The sequence below is a fragment of the Bos mutus genome, chromosome 18 (assembly GCF_027580195.1).
Source record: "Bos mutus isolate GX-2022 chromosome 18, NWIPB_WYAK_1.1, whole genome shotgun sequence".
In the NCBI taxonomy this organism is placed as follows: domain Eukaryota; kingdom Metazoa; phylum Chordata; class Mammalia; order Artiodactyla; family Bovidae; genus Bos; species Bos mutus.
Window position 1 is genome coordinate 8,352,878 of NC_091634.1, and position 12,047 is coordinate 8,364,924.

General features: G+C 47.4%; 1 non-coding gene across 1 annotated transcript; it reads right to left on the bottom strand.

Moving 5' to 3' along the window:
• Positions 1–11,638: 11,638 nt before the first annotated feature.
• On the bottom strand, positions 11,639–11,711 carry TRNAQ-CUG (transfer RNA glutamine (anticodon CUG)). The gene has a single exon. It is a non-coding gene; the product is annotated as a tRNA-Gln (tRNA).
• Between the last annotated feature and the right edge of the window lie 336 nt (positions 11,712–12,047).

Below are 12,047 nucleotides of genomic sequence, written 5' to 3' on the forward strand. Positions count from 1 at the left end.
TTTGCCCAGGGTCACAGAGCCAGCAAGCCGGGCCTGATCTGAGCTGGGTGGCACTGATGTCTCAGAGATGCCAATCCCGGGGGACTCGGAACTTGGGAATTGACTGGGGTTCAAAGTTATGAGACAGGAGGCATTGCGGGGGTGACTATCCAAGTTTATTCATTCATACAGGAAGTATTGTTTACGAGTATCTAGTCTGCCAGCAATATAGTTGTGACCAAGAGCACCCTGGTTCCTGCCCCAGTACGCAGTCTGATGATGAGCAAATAAGTTGCTTAGCCTCAGTTTCCCCTGCCCTCAGGTTCCAGGCTTCTTTGGTGCACTGTGGTAACCACCACGACCCCTCCACCCCCCAACACACACACCCCAGTACAGTACCTGGCACTTAGTAAGTGCTCCAGAAAGATCTACGAAACCATGAGATACTGCCCACTCTTCTACAGGCATTCTCTTAGGACCAGGTGGCCAGGAATACGCATGGGTATGAAAGAAACCCCCAGTCTAGCCGTGGCTGGCAAAGCCCTGAGAGGTCAAACGTCCAAGGCCAGAGGAGGGGTCAACATGGGCCCAAATGGAAAGAGACCTGCTATCCTTTGGGGGGAGTGACACCTACCTTCACTTTGCAGCTCAGATGCAAGTTGGGAGTTACAGATTCAGAATGGAGTTGGCAATGAGACCCAGAGAGGTTCAGCAACTTGGCCCAGGGATGCCCAGCCAGGGGAAGGACTTATTCAGTGCACCTGGGTGTTCTATTTGTCTCTGAGTCACCAGATGGACCTGGGGCAAGTCACTTCTGCAGCTCCTCCATGTTCTCATCTGTACAATGGGACTGTAGAGTCACACCAGAATTCACCTCCCCCAACATTTTCTAATGAACATTTTCAAACATGGAAAAGTTGAAGAAATAGAACAGCGACACCAAAACACCCTCCATGAGCACGTTCAACAATCAGCACGTTCCTCTCCTTGCTGTGTCACACATCTGTGCCTCTATCCCTTCATCAAATCCATCTCATTTTTTTGATGCATTACACACATCTGTGTATCTCTCCCAAACACATGGTTAACACAACTGTAATGACAAGCCCCTGAGCCAGAGAATTAAACCTCAATTCTCATTTTTTGTGTGTGAATGAGAAACCAGAAAGGGTAAGAAACCGGACCAAGGTCACACAGCTGGGGATTTATACCCAGCTCTGTCTGTTCCCAGAGTCCAGACTTTATGAAGACCACCGGGAGGATGAAATGGATACAAGACATGCAGAAGCTCTTATGGGACAGGGACAAAACAGCATTCAGATGTAAAAAATTAGGACTGGAGAAGATGCACCCAACTTTTCTCAGCAAATATGCTACATCCCTGTAGCCAACATGAGCTTGGGTTTCCGGGCTCATCATCTCATTTAAGGGCTGTTTTAATTATACTCGTGTAGTGGCTCAGACGGTAAAGCGTCTGTGTGCAATGCAAGAGACCCGGGTTCGATCCCTGGGTTGGGAAGATACCCTGGAGAAGGAAATAACAGCCCACTCCAGTATTCTTGCCTGGAAAATCCATGGACCGCAGAGTCTAGTAGGCTACTGTCCATGGGGTCGCAAAAAGTTGGACACGACTGAGCCACTTCACTTTCACTTTGCAGCAGAAAAGAACAGCTGGAAACCGCATCCCCCATCCCACCCCACACACACATTCATTTGCCATGGAAAAGTCCAGGACATTGGAGAACTAATTTGCCCTCTCCAAGTGGCCAGGATGCCTAGTTCCACTTTTAGTCCACCGGGTCCAAGTCCCGCAGGCTCTCCCAACACTCCAGCCCAGAAGGCTCCCCTCCCCCACGCTCAGTACCAGCGCATTTCTGTCCCACCCCCTCACATTTCAAGTTCTCCACCCGACCCTCTCAACCAGACCCTAATCCCCTTCATTTCTAACTGCCTATACCTCCTACCCGTTCCACAGGCCAGCTCCTACCCAGCGGGAGCTTGACCAGAGTCTGGCCTGATTGCCATCTCTCTACAGAGAGGCGTGGTTTTCTTTTTTCTTTCTCTTTTTTTAAAACAAGCGGTTTGAGCCTCTGAAAACCAAAACAACGCCCATCGCGGCTCCTCCCTCGCACCCGCAGCTGCGAAGTTTAAAACTTGGTCAACTCAAGCTGCTTTTTGATCTGGGAGGATGTTTCCACGAGTGTTTTTCGTTCTCAGCTGAGCAGCACGCTTAGGATTTGTGCACTTTTCTGGAGGCGTATAAACGATTCCATAACAAAAAGGAACAAAACAAAAAACCTTGCCCAGAACACCCCTGCGGACCCTTCACGTCTCGGTCAATCCAACGTCAGGGATCCGAATTCTAGCCGCCAGGTGGGGAAAAATAGGAGGGCTCGGAGGGCACTGACTCCGGAGCGACCTTCGCCCTCTGACCGCGCCCTTTAAACGTGCCGCGTACAGCGGGAAAAAGCTGCCCTAGCTCCCAGAGACGCTGGCTAGCCGGCAACACCAAGACCACGAGCGGCCGCGAATCAGGCAGATACAAGCCCAGCCCGACCTCGGGTCCTCAGAGCGGCAAGTGCGAGGGGCGGGGTCCAGCCGCCCATTGGCTCACGATGGGGGCGGGGTCACGTATTCGTCCCGCCCCCATTCTCCGCCAAGTTAAATAGGTTTCGCGCCGGCCGGGGGAGTTATTCACCGTGGGGCGGGGTCGGGGTTTGTTTACACTCTGCTATTGGCTGGATTTGAATCGGCCCGACTGCCGGCTGCGGGGCGGGGCTCCAGAGGGCCCCTGCGGGCGCCTGACAGCTTCAGCCAGGCAGAAGCCGCGCTGGACGCGCCGCTGAAGCATCGGGACTCTGGAGACTGGAGTGCCCTGGGCGGGTGCGGGCAGCGGGGGCCGGCAAGTTTGAGCCTTCCGCTGGCTTCTTGATAAATGCTAACCAAGGGCGTAGGGAGCATTGTTTTTGTTACCATAAAAACGCCTAAGGAAAAACAAACCCGGAAACAACCGAGCTGCCCATGGATAAGGGACTCAGATAACCTAGGGGACTCAAATAAGCTGTGGTCTGGCCCGTAGTGGGCTTCCCAGGTGGCGCTAGTGGTGAAGAACCTGCCCCCCAATGCCAGACACCTAAGAGGCTCGGGTTCAATCCCTAGGTGGGGAAGATCCCCTGGAGAAGGAATGGTAACCCACCGAAGTGTTCTCGCCTGGAGAATCCCATGGACAGAGGAGCCTGGTGGGCTACAGTCCATGGGGTCGCAAAGAGTCGGACATTACCGAAGCGAAATAGCACTCACGGAATGGCCCATAGTGGGACATAAACAAAATGAGGAAGTAATACATGAACTGACACGAAATGAGCTATGAGTTCAGTTAAGGGAAAAAGGCAATAATGGAAGCAGAGTGTATAATAATTTAAGGTGCGTGAGAAAATACAACCTTCTGCTTGTTAAACACGCAGAATATCTTTGAAAGCAAAAACAAACTCCTAACTGCAGATGTCTGTGGAGAGAAGGAGCGAGGAGCGTGGAAGGCAGATCACGTTGGACCTCGGATTTCTTTGGAAAGAATGATGCTAAAGCTGAAACTCCAGTACTTTGGCCACCTCATGAGAAGAGTTGACTCATTGGAAAAGACTCTGATGCTGGGAGGGATTGGGGGCAGGAGGAGAAGGGGATGACAGAGGCTTAGATGGCTGGATGGCATCACTGACTCGATGGACGTGAGTCTGAGTGAACTCCGGGAGTTGGTGATGGACAGGGAGGCCTGGAGTGCTGCTGATTCATAGGGTGGCAGAGTCGGACACGACTGGCGACTGAACTGAACTGAACTGAACTGAAAGTTAGCAACTTGTAGCACCTATTCAAAGACATACAGGGTAAACAAAAATATTAAATTCTAAGAACTCTCCCCAATTATCTCATATCTCGAAGCAACTGCCCCTAGGAAAACTCTTGACTAGGCTGTAGAGGCCATGGACCCCCCCATCTGCGCTCCTTGCATCCCACAATGGTATTGGGGAGTGGGAACGCGTTAGGAAAGAGCTGCTTCACCTACTCAATGACCAAGAGATACCCGGATCCAATGAAGGGTGGTTTTATTTATTAGTAATTACTGCAGGATTTAACATCCCGACTGGGAGGGAGGGACCCTTTCCTGAGAGACGCTAAGTGGAGGATGTGGGGGAGGCCCTCTTAGGAAAGAGAAGTCAAAACTAGGAGAGGCCCCTTTAAGAAGGAAAGCCAGCCTCCTCTGGTAAACGACGCGAGGCTGACGGAACTGACCGGCAGAAGGGAGAGTTGTCCGGATTTTGACGTTTGTTATTACTCTCTGTTCCCGGAGATCTGGAGGCGAGGATGAGAACGATTTCCTGCAGCTGAGTTTTGACCTGTTATGGATCTTACTTATAAAGACTTCCTCTGTATAAGTTCGCTAAAGGATTTGTGAAACATTGTTTACATGTCTGGGAAAGTCACCCAGGCCCGTAGTGAAAATTTGCCGGGCTTGTAGTTCTAAGGAACAGGCCTATCCGAGCTGGTGCTGCCGGCCCAGATACACAGATAAATTCGGTGAATGCCCCAAAGATGCTCGCAGGTTCTAACAGCAACCCGTTTTACGAATGTGGAAACTGAGTCACAGAGAGGTTATATAACTGCCCACGTCTGGCGTCACAGCTATTTGGACCCTGGCAGCTCTGCTCTGAAGTTCATACTTTTAACGAATATTTGACACTTGCCCCTAAAAACTGCTTTGTCTTTTGATGCATTGTTTTAAAAGCCATAAAAAGTTTAATGCAGATTCTTAATGACGGTGAACCATTTTATACGCTTTGTGTTGTAAAGGAGTTTTGTGATTTCCTTTTTATTATTATTGAAGTGTAGCTGATTTATAATTCGTGTAAATTTCATGTGTACAGCAAAGTGACTTGATACATATTTTTCAGATTCTGTCCCCTTAAAGATTGTTATAAAATACTGAGTACAGTTCCCTGTTCAATACAGTAGGTCCCTGTTGGTTATCTATTTTATATATTGTAGTGTGTATATGTTAATCCCAAGCTCCTAGTTTATCCCTATCCGCCCCCCCTTTCCCTTTGGTAACCACAGGTTTGTTTTGTCTCTTTCTGTTTTGTCAATAAGTTCATTTGTTTGGGGTTTTGTTTGTTTTCTTTTTGATTCCACGTATAAGAGATATCATATGACATTGTCTTTGGCTTACTTCACTTAGTATGATCCTCTCTGTCCATCCATGTTGCTGTAAATAACGTTATTTCATTATCTTTTATGGTTGAGTAATATTGTGGATTTTTTTGAAATAATTTCTGATGTTTTTTCCCCTAAAATTCTATATCAGGGCAAGCTTTTTAATTTAATTTAATTTTTTCTTCCTCAATCTTTTTTATCTTTTAAAGTACTTTTCACGAGGAAACATTTTGCCCTCAGCCCTCCTACTCCTCTCTCACCATTAAATACTTCCCTAATGATTACCGCGTGCGAGGCACACTTCTAACTCACTGAATTGTTACAACAACCCTGAGGTCAAAATGGTTAGCGGTCTCACTTCACAGATGAAGAAACCGAGGCACAGAGAAGTTACGTAACTCGCCCGAGGTCACTCATCTCTCTCCAGAAAAGGAAGAGGAAGACCAGGAATGGGTAGATCATGGAAGGAGAGAGAAGAAGGTATGCAAAGTTGCTAAGAGAAAAAATAGGAATTAAGCCTGTGGCAAAGCAGTAAGTTCCCACTGTATAGCACAGGAAATTATATTCAATGAAGTGAAGTGAAGTGAAAGTCATTCAGTCATGTCCGACTCTTTGTGACCCCATGGACTATACAATCTGTGGAATTCTCCAGGCCAGAATACTGGAGTGGGTAGCCTTTCCCTTCTCCAGGGGATCTTCCCAATCCAGGGATCGAACTCAGATTTCCCGCATTGCAGGCGGATTCTTTACCAGCCGAGCCACAAGGGAACCCGAGTTATCATGTAATAAACCATGAACATTTTTTTTTTAAAGTTAAAACCAAGGGACTTCCCTGGCAGTCCAGTGGTTAAAACTACATTCTCAATGCAGGAGGCACAGGTTCGATTCCCTGGTTGGGGAACTAAGATCCTATATGCCATGGGTGGTGCAGCCAAAAAATAAAGAAATAAAGTGGGGCGGGGGGGGCCTTTAACAGAGAGAGAGAGAGAGAGAAGCCAGTGGACTGGTGAATACAGGGAAAATAGCTTTAGAGAGGTGGTAGGATCTAAGGTCAGTTTGCAAAAGATAATGCCCAAGAAGCACACAAAAAGATACTCAAAATTATTAGTTATCATGTGTATGCTCAGTCATGTCCGACTCTTTGTGGCCCCATGGGCTGTAGCCCGCCAGGCTCCTCTGTCCATGGAATTTTCTAGGCAAGAATACTGGAGTGGGTTTCCATTTCCTACTCCAGGGGATCTTCCCAACTTAGGGATCGAACCCATGTCTCCTGCATCTCCTGCATTGGCAGGCGGGTTCTTTACCGCTGCGTCATCTGGGAAGCTATTAGTCATTAGAGAAATGTAAGTCAAAACCACAATGAGGTGCCCCTTCACCGTCATCAGAAGGGCTATAATCCAAAAAACGGACAATACCAAATGAAAGGAAGGATGTGGGGGAATGGGAAGTGGGTAAAATGGGGCCACCAGTATGGACGACAGTTTGCTGTTTCCTCCATCAGCTGCACCTGGAATTACTACAGGGTCACGCCTATGTGTATACCCAGAATAGTTGAAAACCGTAATTTGTACATGAATGTTCCCAGCAGCTGTAGTCACTGCTGTTTTCACAGAGGTGAAAACAACCGAAATGTCCATCAACGGACGAAGGAATCAACAAAATGTGGTATACCCAATGGGAAATTATTCAGCCCCGTAAAAGAGAATGGGTCCATGCTGCAACACAGAACCTTGGAAACAAGGCTGAGTGGAAGAAGCTAGATCTGAAAGATCGCATATTGGATGAGCCCATTTTTATGAACTGTCCAGAAGAGGTAAATCCACAGAGACAGAAAACAGATGAGCAGAGGTCAGGGGATGTGGGGAGGGCGAATGGTGAGTGACCGCTACATGGGCACAGAGTTTCCTTTTGGGGTTAGGGGGAACTTCCCTGGTAGTCCAATGGTTAAGACTCCATGCTTCCAATGCAGGGGATTTGGGTTTGATCCAGGAACTAGATCCCACATGTCACAACTTAAGACCCAGCAGAGTCAAAAAAAAAAGATAGTGGTGATGGTACAACATTGTGAATGTACTTAATGCCACGGAATTATACATTTTAAATGGTGACAACGATCAATTTCATAATACACAAATTAAAAATTTTTTTGGATGATGAGAAAGCAGAGGTGTTAAGCACACGTGATTTAAAAAATAATACACATGAGTGGTTCCCTCGTTGCTCAGTGGTAAGAAATCTACCTGCCAATGCAGGAGAAATGGGTTCGACCCCTGATCCAGGAAGATCCTGCATGCCCCTGAGCCGCAACTATTGAGCCTGTGCTCTGGAGCCCGGGAGCCACAACTACTGAGCTCTCGATCCTATAGCCCACGCTCAGCAGCAAGAGAAGCCACCCCAATGAGAAACCCGTGCACAACTAGGCAGTAATGTCTGCTCTCCTCAACGACAGAAAAACTCTTGCAGCAATGAAGACTCAGCACAGCCAAAGTTAAATAAATAATTTTTTAAAAACATAAAAATATTCTGTAATAACTTATATGCATGCTCAGTGGCTCCAGTCGTGTCCTACTCTTTGCGAACCCATGGACTGTAGCCCACCAGGCTCCTCTATCCATTGGATTTCCCAGGCAAGAGTACTGGAGTGGGTTACCATTTCCTTCTCCAGGGCATCTTCCCGACCCAGGGATCTGGACCCCCATCTCTTATGTCTCCTGATGGGCAGGCAGCTTGTTTACCACTTGCACCACCTGGGAAACCCAACCTAAAGAATCGGAAAATGGAGGGATATATGTATATATATAACTCTTGAGAAATTTGTATGCAGGTCAGGAAGCAACAGTTAGAACTGGACATGGAACAACAGACTGGTTCCAAATAGGAAAAGGAGTTCGTCAAGGCTGTATATTGTCACCCTGTTTATTTAACTTATATGCAGAGTACATCATGAGAAACGCTGGACTGGAAGAAACACAAGCTGGAATCAAGATTGCTGGGAGAAATATCAATAACCTCAGATATGCAGATGACACCACCCTTATGGCAGAAAGTGAAGAGGAACTAAAAAGCCTCTTGATGAAAGTGAAAGTGGGGAGTGAAAAAGTTGGCTTAAAGCTCAACATTCAGAAAACGAAGATCATGGAATCCGGTCCCATCACTTCATGGGAAATAGATGGGGAAAAGGTGGAAACAGTGCCAGACTTTATTTTTCTGGGCTCCAAAATCACTGCAGATGGTGACTGCAGCCATGAAATTAAAAGACACTTACTCCTTGGAAGGAAAGTTATGACCAACCTAGTTAGCATATTAAAAAGCAGAGACATTACTTTGCCAACAAAGGTCCGTCTAGTCAAGGCTATGGTTTTTCCTGTGGTCATGTGTGGATGTGAGAGTTGGACTGCAAAGAAAGCTGAGCGCCGAAGAATTGATGCTTTTGAACTGTGGTGTTGGAGAAGACTCTTGAGAGTCCCTTGGACTGCAAGGAGATCCAGCCAGTCCATTCTGAAGGAGATCAGCCCTGGGATTTCTTTGGAAGGACTGATGCTAAAGCTGAAACTCCAGTACTTTGGCCACCTCATGTGAAGAGTTGACTCATTGGAAAAGACTCTGATGCTGGGAGGGATTGGGGGCAGGAGGAGAAGGGGACGACAGAGGATGAGATGGCTGGATGGCATCACTGACTCGATGGACGTGAGTCTCAGTGAACTCGGGAGTTGGTGATGGACAGGGAGGCCTGGCGTGCTGCGATTCATGGGGTCACAAAGAGTCGGACACGACTGAGCGACCGATCTGATCTGATCTGAACTGAACCACTTTGCTGTACACCTGAAATGAACACAACATTGTAAATCAGCTACATCCCAATATAAAATAAAAATTGCATTAAAAAATACACATGGCAATGTCCAAAAACAGTTAGGGAGGGACTGGTAGAGAGAAAGACTGGAGGGAGATCTGGGGAGACGGCAGTGGAGTGAGACCCAGTCAAGGTCCCTGCTCTAAGGAGGCTCCTGAGAGCCTAGGGTGGACCTCGTGGAGATCTCACAGGTCTCTGGAGGATACAGACCCACCCCCAGGGTAGACAGGGCTGGTATGGGGGAAGCCCAGAGCAGGCACTCCACCACACAGCCTATAGTTCAGGAAGGCTTCCTGGAGGAGGAGAAGGATAAAGAGGGGTCTGATAGAAGAGGCTGGATGGGGAGGAGTGTGAGTCTAGAGTAGAAAGGGAGCCTAGAATTTCTTTCTTTTTTTTTTTTTTAATATTTATTTATTTGGCTGCACCAGATCTTAGTTGGGACACATGGGAATCTAGTTCCCTAACCAGGGATCAAACCCAGGTCCCTGCATTGGGAGCTGGGAGTCTTAGCCACTGGACCACCAGGGAAGTCCCAGGAGCCTGGAATTCCTAAAGCACAGATCAACCTTGACACCCCCCTGATGGAAACCCTCCTAGGGCTCCTCAGTGCCCTTGGGTGAAAGTCCACAGTCCAGAATTACCTGGCCTGCATTCATTCAGCACACCCTCTCTGAGCAGCTACTCTGAGCCCCGCCCTGCATCGGTAATGCTGGGATACAGTGGGGAGGAGACAGGCCCCGCCCTGCCTTCATGGGACTCAAACCGCTGCGGGGGACACCGGTGTGAAACAAACCATTTCCCAGCCTGACAGGTGTTAGTCTGATGGCTGCTATGGGAGGCCAGGTGGAGTGAACCCAGCCCCCAGGGGGTTCCCCACTTCGATTATTCCCGAGGGGCTATTTCACAGTTTTTGCAGAATAGTGCCTCTGTTGTTTGTATCTTAAAGATCTGTTCTGTTATAAACAAGGTTCTCCTGTATAGCACGGGAAAGTATGTGCAATATCCTACGACAAAGCATAATGGAAATGAATGTGAAAAAGGACTTGAAAAAGAATGTCTAGGAGCGTCCCTGGGGGTGTGAACAGTCCACCTGCCAATGCAGAAGACACAGGTTTCATCCCTGATCTGGGAGGATCCTGCATACCTCGCGGCAGCTGGGCCCATGTGCCACGACTGTTGAGCCTGTGTTCCAAAGCCAGGGAACCACAATTACTGAAGCCCGCGCGCCCTGGAGCCCGCGCACTGCAACTGGAGAGTAGCCCCTGCTCTCCAGAACGAGAGAAAAGCCCTGGCAGCAACCACGACCCAACACAGCCAAAAAGTAAGAAATAAAATTATTTTTAAAAACTCTTACAAAAATAATGTCTATACACGTATCACTGAATCACTGTGCTGTACAGTAGAAATTAGTATTGCTAAACCAACTCTACTTCAGTAAAATAAATTGTTAAAAATTTGTCCTTTCAATCTAGTCTTTTTTCTTCCTTTGATGGGTTTCCCTGGGGCTACCTTAGGCTCACACCAAGCTACAAAATTCATGAAGTCCAGTTACTTTTTCCCCAACATGCATTAAAATAAATCACCTGGAGATCATCCCTAATGCTAGTCTGGGAACCCGGTGACCTGCACTCTGGAGATTAAGGGACACCTTCCTGAAGGGAGCCCATTGTAAGCTAAGACTTGCAAGATAAATGGAGTTAGACAAGGGTGGAGGGGAGCAACAGGTACAAAGGCCCAGAGGTGGCAGAAACAGGGAAAGAAGGCTGGTCAGGCTGCTGGCATCTTGACAGCTCAGCTGTGTGAGGCTGAGGGACTGGGTGACCTTAGAGGTTTCGAGTTTGATCTCAAAGGTCATACACAGTCACTGATGGGTTTGTTGTCATTGTCATTATTACTTGTAATTGCTATGCAATTCACATACCATAAAACTCACTTGTTTAAAGGGATCCATTCCAAGGTGTTTTTTTTATAAGAACTTTAAAAAATTATTTATTTGTGTTTGGCTGCACCAGGTCTTCGTTGCTTCAAGGGCTTTTCTCTTGCAGCAAGCAGGGGTTACTCTCTAGACGCAGCACTCAGGCTTATCACTGCAGTAGCTTCTTTACTTTCAGAGCACCAACTCTAGGGCACTGGGCTTCAGTAGTCGAAGCACATGGGCTCCAGAGTGCAGGCTCAGTAGCTGTGGCACAAGGTTTTTGCTGCCCCGAGGCATGTGGGATCTTCCCCAACAAGGGATGGAACCCATGTCTCCTGCTTTGCAAGGCAGATTCTTAACCACTGGACCACCAGGGAAGCTGCTCCATGGTTTATTGTATATTCATTCACAGGCTTGTGCTACCGTCACCACTATCTAGTTCCAGAACATTTCCATCATTCCAACAAGAAACCCTATATCATTAGCAGTCCCTTCCTATCCCCCACCCTCCTCACCAACCCTAGGCAACCACTAATCTGTTTTCTGTCTCTACCAATTTGTCCATTCTGGACCTCTCGTATAAATGAAATCCTATCATATATGGCCTCTGTGTCTGGCTTCTTTCACTTTGCATAATGTTTTCTTTTTATTTTTTTAGCTCTGCCTCATGGCTTATGGGAACTTAGTTCCCTGACCAGGGATTGAACCTGGAACCTTGGCAATCAGAGTGCAGAGTCCTAACCACTGGACCACTAGGGAATTCCGAGCACAATGTTTTCAAAGTTCACCTATGCTGTAGCGTGAATCAGAATTTCATTATTTACTATGGCTGAATAATATTCCACTGTAGGGTCTCCCAAGGTAATAGAAATAAAAGCAAAAATAAACAAATGGGACCTAATCAAACTTACAAGCTTTTGCACAACAAAGGAAACCGTAAACAAAATAAAAAGACAACCTATGGATTGGGTGGAGAAGGAAACTGCAACCTACTTCAGTATTCTTGCCTGGAAAATCCTATGGACAGAGGAGCCTGCTGAGCTATTACGGTCCAAGGGGTCAAAAAAGAGCTGGGTGTGACTTAGCAACTAAACA